The sequence below is a fragment of the Marmota flaviventris genome, chromosome 9, assembly GCF_047511675.1.
Source record: "Marmota flaviventris isolate mMarFla1 chromosome 9, mMarFla1.hap1, whole genome shotgun sequence".
Classification (NCBI taxonomy): Eukaryota; Metazoa; Chordata; class Mammalia; order Rodentia; family Sciuridae; genus Marmota; species Marmota flaviventris.
In genome coordinates this window covers 107,798,339-107,815,240 of record NC_092506.1, presented here as the reverse complement: position 1 = coordinate 107,815,240, position 16,902 = coordinate 107,798,339, and the positions used below count along the sequence as shown (strand labels likewise).

General features: G+C 41.5%; 1 pseudogene; it reads left to right on the top strand.

Annotated features, from left to right (window-relative positions):
- Nucleotides 1–7,417: 7,417 nt before the first annotated feature.
- LOC114088997 (protein phosphatase 1 regulatory subunit 26-like) lies at nt 7,418–9,533 on the top strand (annotated as a pseudogene).
- Nucleotides 9,534–16,902: the final 7,369 nt, after the last annotated feature.

The window sequence follows — 16,902 nt, the reverse complement described above, 5'->3', positions numbered from 1 at the left end:
CAAATTTAATATATTCCAATATATTCAACATATATCTCTATATGTGGAATATATACATAATTGAATATATATGCATATTTGTGAATGATTGCAACAGCTATTATCTTACATGTGCACAGAAAGGTAGAGAAAAGTAAAATCAAGTATGTATGGGCTTTCTATGGCTGTTGTAACAAATTCCACAAACTTGGTGGCTTAGAACAACACTAACAATAATTCTAATTAGAAGTCCAATGTCAGCTTCAAAATCAGCTGAAACCTGGGTGTCAGCAAGGCCATGCTAGAGTGCATAGGGGAGAATGCTTCCTGGACTTTTCCAGCTTTCAGGGGCACTTTTCTGGGCTCATAGTCTTTTACTCTGTATTCAAAGCTGGCATAGTAGCATCTCCAAATCTCAACTTCCACCATTGCATTGTCTTATTTTATGTACTTACGTTAGTCAGTTTTTCATCACTGTGACCAAAACACCTGACAAGAACAACTTAGTGGAGGAAAAGTTTATTTTGAGCTCATAGTTTCAGAGATTTTTGTCCATAGTTGGATGACTCCATTGCTCTTGGCCCAAGGTGAGTCAGAACATCATGGCAGAAGGCTGTGGCAAAGGGAAGCTGTTCTGTTCTTGGCAGCCAGGAAACACAGAGATGGAGGAGATGGAGCCACAGGGAAGATGAATGCTTCTAGGGCACACCTCTAATGACCCACCTCCTCCATCCATGCTCCAACATTTACTACTCAGTTTATCCATGCAAACTAGGGTGGGCTGATTAGATTACAGCTCTCAATCCAATCATCTCACCTCTTATACTCCTGAATTAGCCCAGGAGTTTCTGGGGGGACACCTCACATCAGATCCATAACAGAAGTAAAGTATCTGCTTGCCTCTTATAATGACACTTGTAATTGCACAGTTAATTGTTTAAAACATCCTTAATGTCCTAGATTTTCCTTCCTTCCTATATAGTCCTTTATGACCCTGACAGAAGCTTGATTGCCCTTTGGAATAGTAAAAGTTGGACAACTTGGGAGCTTCAAAAGCATTATGTCATTTTTAATGAAAATTTGGGATGGCTAAAAACAAATGAAGTTGCTATTTGCCATGGTTCCTATAGGCATTTTAAAATAGGAATGTGGCATTGAGGGCTTTTTATTTTGATGTTCTTTGGGTTATGTATACTTCTCTGAGAAGATGTAGCACTGCTCTCCCTTCTGAAGTCTCTTAACCTCATGACCCTGAGGAGGAAAAAAAAGCTGGCCTTTTCTCGATGATCTAAATGACAGATTCTGGACTATAACAACCTGTGTATAAAAAAAAATTGTCCTTAAGACTTTCTCTGTTTTCCTTTCTTTTTCTTTCCTTTCTTTCTTCCTTTTTTTTGGGGGGGTAACATTTTTTCCTCATCACCACTTTCTTGCAAATTCTTAGAATACTACATTAAATTTCTCATTTCAAAGCTCAAAATTCATAAGGAAAATGTTGTATAATAAGAAAAGTTTAAAAGGTTTTAGAGTCAGAGATCAGAGAACCTGTGTTGTATTTTTATTGGTCACTTGTAACTTTGTTATCTTTTAGTAACACTCTTAAACCAGTGTTCCTCTCACAAATTTACTTTTCACAGTCTTGGTGAAATGTGTTTCCTGTGCCCTCTCAGTGTGAGTGACTAGGTCTTAAATGACAAATTCGCTCTAACATTCCATCTCTCCAGGCCTTTGACTCCCTCACTCTACATTAAACCTTGAACTGAGACTGGTCTGTCATTTCCATTTCACTCTCTGTGAATAACCTGTCCATCAATATTTCAGCCAACCAATCAAACATTATCGTCCTTTCTAACTACTCCAGCTACAACATTCAATGCTGAATCTCGGCAATGAATTCAGTCTGATCCAACTTTATGTTGCTTCCATCTGACACCAGACTTACAGCATACATTTCTATAACTGGATTTCTGTCTATATAAATTAGAAAATTCAAGTTGTTCTTTTGGAGTACAGTATGCCTCCTCATAGGCTAAAACTTATATTTCACTTTTTAGAAAACTGCTGCTGGGACTTGAATCAAGTTATAGGTCTAGAAGGAAAAGAGAGTAGAGGGGAGAGGGTTAGCTTTATCTTGCATAGAAACTGCCTCAAAGGATGCCATTATAGTTTCCTCAGACAATACAGGATTAATGCCCATAAATGGGGGTGGGAAAGGCAATACATTGGGAATGAGCGGCCACTTTCACTGGGTGTTGAAAGACCTCTTATGTTGAGTGTGTGAAGATCTCTTCCACTAGCAAAGAAGATTCATCAGAATATAAACTTCATGTCCCCAGATTAATCAGAGTTTTCCAACACAATCTTTCCCCAACTTACAGGACACCATCCTTTCCTTTTCCTAATCCTCACTTAAACACACTATGAGGCTGAGAGGTCAACTTAGATTGTAAATTCAGCCACTACCAAAATGAGATTCTATACATCATCTTTAGCAACCTCAGCCCTGTGGCTGTGGAGGGCTATGGGGGTCCATTGTTTTATTCTGTATACCTTCTCATATGTCTTAAATACTTTTTTAAAAAGTTATAAAAGAAAGTAAGAAGAGATGAGGGTTTAAAAAAAACACTAAATTTCAACTAAATGTTCAAATCTTGATATGCAATAGAGAGTACTATTTGGTAGATGTCCTCCCAAATCAAGAGAAAAGTCATCAGTCAATAGGAACATACTCAAATAATCCAGATGCAAAAATCTGTAGATAAGTTCAAATTGTGACTATTCTAATGAAAATATTCATGAAAATGAATCCAATGAAATACTAAAAAGTATTAAAAATTTAAAAGCCATTTGATATTAATGCATTTGTGAATATGTCAAAATGAACCTCATTATTATCTATAACTATAATGCACTAATAAAAACATTAAAAAAACTAAAAAACATTTGATAGACTTAACTGAAAAAGAAAGGATTAATAAACCCTAAGAGAAAGTAGACACTATTCTAACTGAAACACAAAGGAAAGTAAAAATAAAATTTATAAATGTGTGCAAAATATAAAATGCTCTAATGTATCTGCTGGAATTTCCAAACATAATGGAGACAGAGCAGGACAAAGGACTATTAGAAGAGATACTGGGCAACAGTTTTTCAATTATAATAAAATGTCAACTCAAAGTTCCAAGAAATTCAGGAAGCTCAATTAGAATAAATAAAATAAATAAATAATAAATCATAATGTAATTTAGTGGTAGAGCACTTGCCTAACATTTGCCAATCCCTGATTTCCGACACCAGCATCACAAAAAAACAACAAAAACTCATAACTAGTTTATCATGATCAGATTGTTGAAAGCCCAAGAAACCAAGACAATATTAAAAATAGAGAAACAAAAAATATTATGACAGATTTCTCCTCAGAAATAAGAGAGGCCAGGGTTCAATTCCTGTTATGCAAAAAAAAAAGAAGAAGAAGAAGAAGAAGAAAGAAAGAAAAAGAAAAGAAAGTAAAAAAAGAAATAACTTGATGTAAAAAAGGGAATCATCAGAGATTGGGAACACACTCTTTGAAACTGAAAATATAATAATCAAAAAAATATAAATAAAACAAGAATGTTGAATTATGAATTTATGGAAATTTCCCAGTGAACTAGGATATGAAAGAGGAGGAAAGAGAGATAATAAATGAAAAATATGGAAACAAATTAATCCTAATACTGGAGAGACATCCAAATAATAGAATTTTCAGATAAAGAAAGAACTTAATGTCCCTCAGGAAAACAAAGAATACCCACCACCAAGACAAAAGTTACATACTTGCTCAGTAGATCGCTCCCACATGGGACCTGGCTTTTTCAATACTCACTTCTGTGCATGCAAACAAAAGAAATGTCTGTCTTCAGATAGTGACCCACCTGAAGAAACTTAGAGCTGACTGCCAGTTCTTTCAGAGGGTGATGCACACAGGAAAGAAAGAAAAGAGACATTAACCAATATTTTAACATTGACACTCTCGATAAAAAGATGAGAATTTCTGGCCTTTTTTCACCTGTATTTTCAGATTTATCTTTATGTATCTGTGTCCGGAGCTGTGAATGAGTAATTGTTTTGAACTATGTATTCCCAGTGATATGTCTTTCCTGGGAATCTTCCCAGTGTAAAGGTACTGAGAGAAACATCCATCAGCAGGTGACTCCTGTTGATAGGGAGAATTCCATGCTTGTCATGGAATTTGCTAGTTCAAAAGTCTTTTTTTTTTTTGGAATCCCAGCTGCCCAGAGGTAGAACAGATGGGCCTAAACTGAAAAGCCCCAACTAAGCTGTTTTACTCACAACTTCCTCCTGTTTACCTCAAGAAGCCTTTTCACAGTGAATCCTTTTTCATGTTTAAAACCAATATAATAAGTACAGCCTTGCTCATTGTTGAAGCACACTCCACCAGGGCTAATTCACTCACTGAGTCCCACTTTTCACCTATAATTGAGTTTTTGTCTTTATTTCTTATAATTTCTTATTTTCTTAATCCACCCACCACCTGCATTTGGAGAACTGTTCACTTACCATGCAGGTCACAGCAATATCTACAAGTATGTGTTTTGGAAAATGTTTAAATTTTTCAATAGAGTAAATGTTGTTTTGAGTAAATACTTGCCAATCTAGCCTACAGTAGATGTATCATAAATCAGAAGTTTTTCTGGTTCATAATTCAAGAAATTGTTCTAAAACTCCTCTTACAATGTCATAAAAAGTTGTTTAATTTGGAAGTCTATGAACCTTCCAAAGAGAAGTTCAATCTATATCTATGTATCTGTTGGCCTATATGTCTATCTATCTATCTTCATAAAGCCACAAAGAAAATTCTACTCAAAAACAGTGGTGTGTTTAAACTAAAGAGTCATAGAAGTTAAGTCTGTAGCAAAATGATACCATAGAAATCGTTTCTAAAAAGTCTGGCATAAAAAAAGTAATCTGATATACAATGAATGAATGAATAAATGAACCTTCCATGAATGAATGAATAAATAAATAAAATCAACTACATCAACATAGCACACAAAACTTCAGGATTACCTGGAATTTTTAAAGTAATTAAAGTATGCCTGGTGGTATATTCATAGATAAAACATGATCTTAAGTTGTAAAATCTATCAGTTTACTATTTCTAATTTTTCAAGACAGAATTATGTATAATTATCTCTTCTTACTCTAAACCTTTGGATTCTATTTTATTTGTGCTCTTTTTAACTTCTTTCCTACTTTTACCTTTCTCTGGCCTGAGTCTATAAGAAATATCCTGGAAGTAACAAATGAGATAAAATGAATCTAGGGAGTTAAAGCATTTAAAATAAATTCTAACAACTTCAAAGTTAGAATATAAATTTTGATCATAAAAATTGAAACAACAGCAAATCAGAAATAGAGCCAAATAAGGCCTGCTGGAGGGATCTTATTCTCAACAAAAATACTAATGTTTATAATTTTTCTTTTTTGAACCAGGAATTGAATCTCAGGGCACTTAACCACTGAGCCACATCCCCATCCCTTTTTAAACTTTATTTTGAGACAGAGTCTCACTAAGCTGCTTGAAATTTGCTAAGTTGCTGAGGCTGGCTTTGAACTCACCGTCCTTCTACCTCAGACTCCTGAGCTGCTGAGATTACAAGCATCACCACTGCACCCAGCAATATTCATAAATTTTAATTTTTTCATGGAAGTACAAGTTCACAGACCCCTTTATTATAGAGGAAAGGTCTATGAACCTGGGTGAAGAACTTTAATTCTAAATGGAAATTGATAGATAGATAGATAAATAATGGCCTATTACAACTACAATTACAAATCCATCAGCAGTACATCCCAGACAAATGTTTCCAGAAAAAAAGTGTTCATAGTTATGAAAACACACTGTTTTTATACTTCTATGCTTCAAATTCTAATTCTCAAAGAATTAATGAGCTTGATCCTAGTCACACACAAGCTCTATGCTCAAGGCTTAATACATTTTATTTCACAGTTAGGATAAAACTATGGTGTTAATATTACTCAATTTCATTTCATGAGATAACTGAGGATTAACTCACTAGTCAAGGATAAGTGGAATGAAACCATAATCTGACTTTAAACCACATGCTCTTAAATACTAAAGTACTTTTTTAAAAAATTCAAGTAAAGGTATTTGTGGGGAACATCTTTCAGAGACGCAGATATAAAATCAGTGGTTTGTTAAGGAAGCACCTTAGAGAGCATTCTTTTCAAACATTTTGATTTAAAAATGATAAAACGGAGGCCCAATGAGGTAGTTTTCCAAATATAGGCAATTAGTTATCCAAAACAGAACCTGTCATTCTTTCTAGAGTTAGTATTATTTCTCCTATGGCTTCTAGCCTTCAAGCCAGCAATCATTTATTAAGCATTTATTAGATGGTGGGGAAAAATTATCTATAAACATAAAATAGAAGAAAATTGTTATTGTTTGGATGATGTGTCCCCCAAAAGCTCCTGTGTTAATGCAGGAATATCCAAATATGAAATTATTAGATTATGAGAACTGTAACCTAATCAGTACGTGTGGTTTGAATGAACTGACTGAGTGGTAACTATGGGCATGTGGGGCATGGTTGGAGAATGTGGGTCACTAGGGGCAAGCCCTGGAAGGGTTTATCTTTCCTGCATTGTTTCCCTTTCTATCTCTACTTCCCAGCAGTCATGAACTGAGCAGTTATCCTCTTCCATGCCCTTCTGCTATGATGTTCTACATCACCTCTGGCCTAGAGCAATGGAGCCACCTGACCATGGAAGGAAACTCCAAAACCCTGAGTTCAAAATAAATATTTCCTCCTCAAAGTTGCTTTTGTCAGGTATTTTGGTCACAGTGACTAAAAGATGACTAACAACAGATCTAATTGGTACTCAGAGGTGGAGTCATTGCCCTAACTCCTGACCATGTGTTTTATGAGCCTTTGGAGATTATTGGCAGAAGGATATTAAAAAGGTTTGGCTATTTAGACTAGAGAATGCTTAGAATTTGTAAGCAGAGTTTAATGTTTGATTCTGGTGGGAGCTCAGATCAGAATGCATACAATAAAGTCTGAGCTCATGAGGTTTCAAACCAGAGTGAGGATTATATTAAGAATTCGACTAGAGGTTGCTCATGCTATATTCTGGCTTAAAAAAAAAAAAAAAAAAACTTGTCTACCTTTTGCTTATATACTGAGATTTTATGTAAGACTGAATTTAAAGGTAATGGACTCCAAGCCACCAAGGGATGCCAGGGCTGCCGTACCTCCAGCAGCCACCACCACCAGCAGTGGGCTTTGGGAACGGGCCTCTGGCCGCGCGCTGAAGCGATCCTGGATATCTCCAAGACCATCCTGCCGGGCGCCTGTGGAGGATGCGGCAGTGGGCTGCATCTGTGGGCCCACTTTTCTGCTCCCCCAACATGCCTTCTGGCTCTGATGGGGACAGCAGCTCCGTGGACAATGACGACAGCACAGAGCAGGAGATCCGGACATTTTTGGCTCTGAAGGCACAGTTAGGAAGTCTGCTGGCCAGAGCCGAAAGCTGCCCACAACCCACCCCAGGCCCACTCTCCCCACCGAGCCCCAGCAGTCAGACCAGTGTCCCCAAGGCCCCTTTCTCTAAAACCCCAGGCCTGCCACTAAGCTGCTGAAGGAAATGCAGAGGTGGAGCCAGTGCTGTGATGTTGTCCACCCCCAAGAAACCAAGGGAGATGAAAGAAAGTGCCCAGGATGGCGACTGCAGCCAGGGGCAAGCTCAGACTGGCCACAGCAGGCAGGATCCATCCAGCCAGGGAAATGCGGGTGATGCCCCAGGCAGGGAGTGCCAGGCCAGAAGCCAGCCTGTCCCCTCCAGGCCTTTCATGCTCAGTGACATTTGCATGTCGCAAGGCCTTGGGGTACAGGGGAAGGCAGAAGAAGGGAGGAGCGTTGGTGAGAGAGAGAGCTCCAGCTCTGAGGACAAGAGCAGCTCACTGGACAGTGAGGAGGACCTCAACACGGCCATCAAGAACCTGCTGAGATCCAAGCAGAAGCTCAAGAAGAGGTGCAGGGATCCCCCGGCAGCCTGCAGGAAGAAGATCAGGTTCAGCACCCCCAAGACACAGTTTGTGCACACACTGGGAGGACAGAGGCCTTTGGGTGCTGAGGATCTGCCTGTCCACATCCAGAAGGGACAGCAGGGCATGCCTGGGGAGATGACTGCCGGGTGCCTTCAGTGGTACAGCAGAGGGGAGGAAGCTGGGGGGCAAGGACGTAGCCCCAGCTCTCCAGTCCAGGAGGAGATGCCCGAAGGGACTCCATTCTTCAAGGAAACAGGAGCCCGTGACCATGCGTGCTCTGCTCCCAGCTCCCTGTCTGAGGACAGTTCAGTGGACAGTGACGACAGCATCGAACTGGAGATTAGAAAGTTTGGGGCAAAAATTTACGGCTAAGGAGTCCGTGAGCAGTTCAGCAGTTCAAGGAGGAGGCCCAGCCCTGCCAGAGGAGCCCTGCAGGAAGGAGCTGGTCCCCGCTCTGCAGCCCAGTGTGTGCACATGGAGCCAGAGGGCCAGGGATAGCCCTCCACTGGCTGAAGGACTAAGGCACAGAGAAAGCTGGGGGACCATGCGCCCCCAGCCTCTTCATCTCGGACGGGAAGGGCACAGCCCACACAGAGCACACTTCCCACCACCCCGCAGCTGCAGGTAGGTGTGAGCCCACACTACCCAGGAGTGCCAGTGGGAACCCCTCTGCCAAAGGGTGTCCAGTGAGTAGGAGAAATGTCTATGTTCACAAAGACCAGTGCCCGCCCCGTGCTGAGCCCGCAGCCACAGAAAGTGCTTTTGGTCAGCTGCCCAGCTGTGCCACAGCAGGATCTGAAACCAGAAGCTCCAGGGGAAACTTTCACGTCAACTACGGGAGCCGGAGCTTGCTGTCCCCCACCCGGGACCCCAGGCTGAGCTGGCCATCCCCTGGAGTGACCTTGTCCACCACAGCCAGCTGCCCAGCCCATGGTCATTGAATTTAGAAGGTTGGAGTTCAGCATGGATCGGGGGCCTCAGGGGTGAGAAAGAGGAGACCCAGGGGCAGGCCAGGGTCCCACACAGCCTCACGTTGGACCCCAGGAAGAACCTGTCCTTTCCAGGCTTCTCTCCCCTGCTGTCCACCCAGCTGTTCCACTTTGGGAAGAGCGTCCCCTGGGGAGGCCAGCAGGCCGGCCTCTTCAGTCCCCACCTAGGCCTGCCTCTGCAGGGCCCGTCCTTCTCAGCCTTCAGGGAGACCCAGGCCAGTCATAGCCCCCATGTTTGGAAGCCCACACTGCTCGTGAAGAAGGACAGTGGGCACTGGCCAAGGAGGAAAGCCCGGGCAGGGCTCCGTTTGCAGGACAAGAGGAACTTGGGCTCAGAGGAAGGCATCCTGGACCTGAGGTATGGTCACAGGGTGGTGAACAGGGATGACCAGGACGAGGAGATGCTGGGCAGTGATACCAGTGAATGCAGCGACAGCTCCCTGGAGGACAGTGGCTCAGTGGTGAATGGCAGAGTCCTCAAGCTATGACGCACAACCTGGCCCTGTCCCCTTGTGGAGAGCCGTGTGCGCAGGAGAGTGGCAGCCAGAGACCTGTACATATCCCTGTACATGTGTACAATAACATGAGGTTTGTTTAACAGATGTGTCCTGGTAAATATGATTTTTGTAGCTTTTTGTAAATATTTAAAGTGCTGTAAAAAATATTTTTGGAAAATGTCATCTTGATTTTGAAGGCTGTTCCTAACTGCAGCGTTCTGTGGTCCACATGGGAGCCGCAGATGAGCACACATTTTGATTCTTACCATCACAGCAAGGGTCACCTTGGCCAGGACTCTAGCCAGTTGCTGGTTCAGATGTTCAAGCCTGGGGAGGCTGTAGCCACCCTCTAGGAAACCCTAAAATGCCTATGTCTGTCGGAAGCTCCCAGAATATTGCTTTTAATAAAGAACTCACTGGTCCTTAGCAGCCAGAGCAGTTCTTCTGAACACTGCAATCACAGCCTTGGATTAGTAAAATGTTTCAAAGCACAGTGGCCAGCAAGTGAACTGACCGGCCAGTTCTGGCCCCGTGAGACCCCCACTGAGACAGTGGCACACTCTGCAGCCCCGTCCTCTGATGTCCAGTCTCCTGTAGTCACTAGGTGATTCTAACATCTAAGTAAACCTCTTGTCTTGGGAGAGTTGCTGTCCTCTTTTGATCATGGGTCTAAAAGATCACACCGCATGTGCGTTTAACCGTCCTTTTCTTGATTTGTGCACACGAATAAATAAGCACAACAATTAGGTGGTTTGGTCCCCAGACACCTTGGCCAGAGCTCAGTGCTGGGGACATGCCTTGCATACCTCCATACCTGCTGTCCAGGAGCTGCAGCCCAGTCAGGGGTCTGACCAGTGGCCGAGCCAGTGCTGCCAATGATCTCCTGCAGCCCACCTCCTGAGGCAGAAGGGCGCTGGTTGTAGGCCGTGGCCTCTGGTCCCTGGGTCAAGGCCAAGTGATGCTGCTGCCTTGGTTTCCTCACCTCCTGCCCTGTGGCACCAAGGTACCCAAGGCCACTGCGAGGACAAGCCATCCTGGCCACTGATGCCCTCCAGTCACCCCAAGTTCTGCGACTCTGGTTCAGCTGTGAGGCAGTTAGCCAGTGATGTTGGTATTCTAACGTGGATGTGAGTCTTCTACACCTCCTGTACCCCTGGGTGTAAATAGGAACCCACTTCTGTGCCCAGGTGCAGACACCGCCCAGGGTAAGCATCTGCTGGGCGAAGCTGCAGTACTGAGCATCCCGATGTGTGTGTGATAGCTTCCTTGTGGCGTGTTCATTCACTTAAGTGTTTATGAGAAAAACAGCTCCATGTAATCCATGTCCTGACTTTTATTTATTTTTTTAAAGAGTGCTTTTAACTCCTGTAAACAAACATCAGCTCATTTTGTACATAAGAACTTTTCTTAATGAATAAATCAAGCATCATCAACAAGTCAAAAAAAAATAAAAAATAAAGGTAACGGATTAATTAATCTCAAGGCAGCCCAGCATTCAGGCAGTGGCATAAATTTTGGTGGCAGGTTTTAATCAGGCTTATTATGAGAATTGGAAGCAGAGAGTAGAGAATTTTAAAATTTATAGTTTGGCCATAAAATTGCAGTTAATTGTGGCCTTGAAAGTCATATATGTTAAAGATATTACAGCCACTTAGGAGATACTAAGTATTTTTCTCAGATAATTAAAAAATGTTTTGGGGCATCTCAGGAATTTGCAAGACCTTAGTCGCTGGAGGCTTAAGAGCCTAGAAGTGAAAATTCCTTCAAGAAATCATGGGTGTGCCTTGCTCACACAGGGGTAATTCTGATTTTAGAATCAGAATTCTAAAATCAGATTTTAAAGAATCCCCCAAAAGTTTATTTGTAAAAAATTGGTACTGAAAAATGGGGTCATTGCTTTGACTACCCTGACCATATGGTTCAGAAGCCTTTGGAGCTTGTTTGCAGGTGAAGAATTTTGAAGAGTTAAAAGATACAATCTGACTGAGTGTGGGGGCATCTGCTTGTAATCCCAGCAACTCAGGAAGCTGAAACAGAAATATCAGAAGTTTGACAGAGATATGAAAAATTGTGTTCTATATGTGTAATAAGAATTGTGATGCATTCCACTGTCATGTATTTAAAAAGTAAAAATAATTTTTTAAAAAAGAAAGAAATATCACAAGTTTGAGGCAAGCCTCAGTAACTTAGGCCCTTAGCAACTTAGTGAGACCTGTCTTAAAATAAAAAAAATAAAAGGATCTAGTGGCATAGCTCAGTGGTGAAGCATCCCTGGGTTAAATCTCTTGTACCAGAGAGAGAGAAGGAGACAGAGAAAGAGATTAAAGGTGCAAGGTGGAAAAACTTTAAAATATTGTAAGCAGAACTTAATGGGCAATTCTAGTAGGAGCTCAGCAGATCAGAAAGCCAATAAGACTGTGGAGAGTAAACACTGGGCTCATGATATTTTAGAAAAGGAGGACTCTCGTGGAAATTGTACTAGAGACTACTCATTTTAAATTCTGGCAAAGAAGTAGCTACATTTTCCCCATGTATTGAAGCTTCTTGTGAGGCTGAATTTAAATGTGATGTTCTAATTAATCTGACAAAGGAAATTTCAGGGGATGCCATAAATATTCCTGGCATCTTTTATCCAAGTTTACTGTGATAATGAGGATCAGAAAGCAGAGCAGAAAGATTAAAAAAAAAAAAAAAAAACAGGCAATTTGGCCAGAAAAGTAGAAGCAAAAATGGAGCTAAAGAAGATGTGGTTGTTAAAGAGATTATACTTACTACAGGAATTGGCAAGACCACATTCATCTCAGGCTCAAAGGTATAAAAGTAAAAATTCATTTAAAAGACCATGGGGACACCCTTCTTGAGAAAGGGATCCTAGAAATTTGTTTCACTGTGGAGCCAAGCAGACACCCAGAGAATGCTGCAGCTATGATACCAGGAGGATTGGCTACTTCTGCATGAATGCAAGATGCTGAATTTAGGGGGTCAGGGAGACTTTCACCAGAATTTAAAGGAAGGCCTTGGAGGCCAGGTGAAGCGAAACAGGGTGAGAATCCCTGCAGGTATCCGCTAAAAGGTTAATGTGTGAAGATATGAGAAGAAAGTCAAAGCTGCAGTGGAGAACTCCAATATTAAGAGATGCTAGGAATGTCTGCTGCTGCAACCTGCACAGCTGTTAATTCAGGACAACCAGAGGGGGTGATGAGGGAATGAAGAAAAGACAAACAGACACACAAATAGAGAAATCTAGGGCTTGGTGGATCACTAAACTCTGGTAGGGAGATAGTGACCCAGAATCAGCTCAGCATGTTTATTATATAAGATTTTTCTTAGGGGATCGGGTACCAGGGATTGAACTCTGAGGCACTCAACCACTGAGCCACATCCCCAGCCCTATTTTGTATTTTATTTAGAAACAGGGTCTCACTGAGTTGCTTAGTGCCTCTCCATTGCTGAGGCTGGCTTTGAATCCAAGTTCCTCCTGTCAGTCCCCAAGCTACTGGGGTTAGAGGTGTGCATCACTATGCCCAGCTATTATATCAGTTTTAACTTCAAAAGGGTTATTGTGAGAAAGTTTCTTCAAAACAAGCAGAGCCAAGGTCATAGGTATGAACAGCCCAATTATAATTGTCAACTTGCATCTATAATTTTCTACCCCCAGGCAGCTGTTGTCTGAACTTCTAGGTCAAAAACTGATAGACCCATGGCTAACACAGAACCTTCTTTTGAACAGGGCATAACCAAAGCAACTGGGTCTCCATTGGCAGCTTTTCACTGAGAGTTCCCAGTAGAGGCATCACTTTTGCAGGACATTTCAAGGACCATAACTCAGTCATTGCTCTTGACAGTCTACTAAGGTAAACTGCATGAATCAAGCAGAGACATGCCAGGAAAGAGGTCATGTGGGCTGCAACCATCAAGGAGATAGGGACAGCTACACAAGTCCTTTGGAGAGAACATTCCCATGCCATGTGACCCAGATGCTAGATATGGAGCGACTCATCCAGCTGAATCACAATTTTGCTTTAGTTCCAGCTCTTCTTTATATACAACTTTTTATTCCTTTTGGAATGAAAATGCTTACTTTGTGCCTTTATAAAATGGATATATAAGTTGCTTTTGAACTTTATAGGGGAAAATACCCATGAGTTTGCCCTGAGTCTCAGATGAGATTTTGAACTTGAACTTTTGGGTAATTCTGGAATTGTTGGGACTACAGGAACTCTTTAAAATGGACTAAGTTTTTTTTTGCATTGTGGTATGGGCATGAGATTTTTAGACCACGTGTGGAATGTTATGGTTTAGATATGAGGTATGTCCAAAAATCTCATGTGTGAGACAATGCAAGAATGTTCAGAGATTAAATTAGATTATGAGAGTTTTAAACTAATGTATGGTAAAACTTAGAGGAAGCAGGTCACTAGCAGCATAACTTTGGGGTTTCTATTTTGCCCCTGATAAGCAGCGTTCTCTCTCTCTCTCTCTCTCTCTCTCTCTCTCTCTCTGCTTCCTGATTGTCACATCCTGAGCTGCTTTCCTCCATCATGTCCTCTGCCATAATGTTTTGTCTCACCTATGGAGAAGTGGATCCAGGGCTATGGAGTTGGTTGACCGTGTAATTATCCTCTGAAACCATGATCCAAAATAAAATTTTCCTCCTCTAAGATGTTCTTGTCAGATATTTTGGCCTCAACAGTGAAAAGCTGACTAAAACAGCATTCCCAGAGCATATTTCCCAGGGTTTCTTTCAGCATACTCTATCAAACACTCAGAGGCCATTGAAGGTTTTGTCCAGGGTGTTCTGACTACGGCTTGAGCTGACAGCAGAGCTTGGCGTCATCCGTGAGGTACTAGTTATGCAGAAATGAAGAATGCTAGAGCCAGGGGTCACTGAGGCTTCCCCTGCAATTTCAAAGGAAGGCCTAGAAGGCCAGACAACAAGTAGCAGGGTAAGAATTCCTGTAGACTGGCCCCGCGAGAGCAATGTGTGAGGCTGGAAGGGTGAAGCCAAAGCTCGAATGGCAACTCCAGAAGTTAAGAGATGCCAGTAACATGGATTATCTGCCAAAGAAAGCAGCCAGCTGTGGAGAGAGCAGGTCTTAGTGAGGCCACATGAGCTGCAACCTTCAAAACCAAAGGAGCAGGGATTCCCAGATCACATCTCAGATATTGGATGTGGAGCAACAGGAAAAATTTCCCCAGTGCATTTCAGTCTTGTTCTGGTTCCATTCCTTCTATATTTCTATTCCTCCATTTTTGAATGAAAATTTTTACTCTGTGCCATTGTACTATTACAGATCAAGAGCCCACTATCTCCATGGTCAAGGCAGCTATGGAGGTCCTTAGTGAACAGTTCTTATGACCACACCTAAAGATTCCATATATGTCACTCAGAATAGCAGGCATAAGTTTATTAGAAGAAATAGGAAAAGGGGGAAAGGAGATACTCACAAAGAATTGGTCTCTTAGAGAAGAGAGGGATTTTCTGCCCCTCCTCCCTTCCTGTTTTTGGGGAGATAGGATCCCAAGGAAGAGATATTTTGCTAATGACATGCTAAAGATCCAAGACAACTCTGGGTCATTTTGGCCAAACTTTTTCTTACAGATTTTATGGTTAAGGGATTTTGCCTATCTCCCTCAGTGTGGAATCTGGTCTGTGTGAAGGTCAAAAAGCACCCCTTCAAGGTAATTTGTGTTCTTGTTATTACAGGGAGGAGTATTTCAAGCCTGCCTTTCTCCAGATAATGGCTTGTTTGCTGAGAAATGTAACATATCCTACTGACTTAATCCAGTCAAGGTTATAAGCACATTGCTTTTTAAATGAAAACATGTACATTAGCACAGTGAATCCAGTTTCTAGAATTATCCCCTGAACCTCATGTTCCCACTGTTCATGACAATATGTTGACTATCTTAATATTGTATATATAGGTATAGATATAAAGTATAAAAAAATTGCTTTTGATTTTTACAGGAATTCACATTCAAGAGTTTGCCTTAAGTCTCAGAAGAGAAAATTCTGAAACTGTTAAAACATTAAGGGGACTCTTGGAAATGGAATAATGAATTTATCATTATGAGACAAACTGAGATTTTGGAGTCCATGGATGAAATGTTATGATTTGAAAATGAGGTGTCTCCCCAAACCCCTGTGTTAATGCAGGAATATTCAGAGGTGAAATGATTAGATGAAAACTGTAACCTAATCCATCCTTCCTAGTTTGAATGGACTAGCTGGGTGATAACTGTAGGTAGATTAGGTGTGGCTAGATAAGGTAGGTCACTGAAGAAATGCCCTAGAAGGATTCATCTTCCTAATGTCCCCTTCCCCTTGATCCCTCTGCTTCCTAGCAGCCATAAACCAAGCATGGCCATGATGCCCTGCCTCACCTCTGGCCCAGAGTAACAGAGCTGGTTTACCATGGACTAAACCCTGAAACTTTGGGTCCAAAATAAACTTTTCCTCTTCTAAATTGTTATTGTGAGGCATTTTGGTCACAGCAACAAAAATATGACTAACACAATCACAGATTATAATAGACCTTACATCAATTGGAAAACAAGACTATTTGCAGAGTTGAGAAAAGAATCAGGAAAATACTAATGAAGTTTCTGTTAAGGACAAATGTAGTCATAAAATAACACTATTGGCTTGTCATTAGATGAAAAGGGTTTCCTCTGAACCCCAAAACACCCCTCCACATTTAAATGTGACTTCATATTTAAGGCAGTCATGTGATACCATCCTATCTAATTTACCACTATTCTCATTCAATATTTCTTATTAAATATTTCTTCTGTATTTTCTCATCAGAATTTCCTCTAAACTCTCCCTATCTTGGAGCCCTTCTTGGTATACCCTCATGTACTCACATACATACACACATAGCCAAAGTCACACCTCTGAGCATTTTTTGCCTTCTTTTCAGCCCATTGATGGGGGAAGGAATTCTGCCCTAAAACTCCAAAGATGGCAAACACACAACATTCAGCACTGGGTAGATAATATTGACAGCAGTCACATATACTCACATCCAAGAGAGAAGAACACAGATGCCATGCTGCACTCAGAAGCAGAATGAACGACTCCTCGGCTGGCAGCAAACTGAAGCCTGGCAAGTTGAGTCCTGGCTGGGATATGGCTAGTCTGGCTGATAGTGAGGTAGGAAGCCTCACTATTGGATGGTGGTACACATCCGTTGAAAGTTAGGAAACTCAAGGTTTGACCCTGTGAGACTTAAAGACATCAAGGCAGCACATAGATTCTAGGCCTTACAATACACCTCTCCAGTACTATTTATGGGTATTATAAAATATTGCCCTTGCGTCCTGGCTTATACGTCAGCTTCCATTTTGGAAGCTA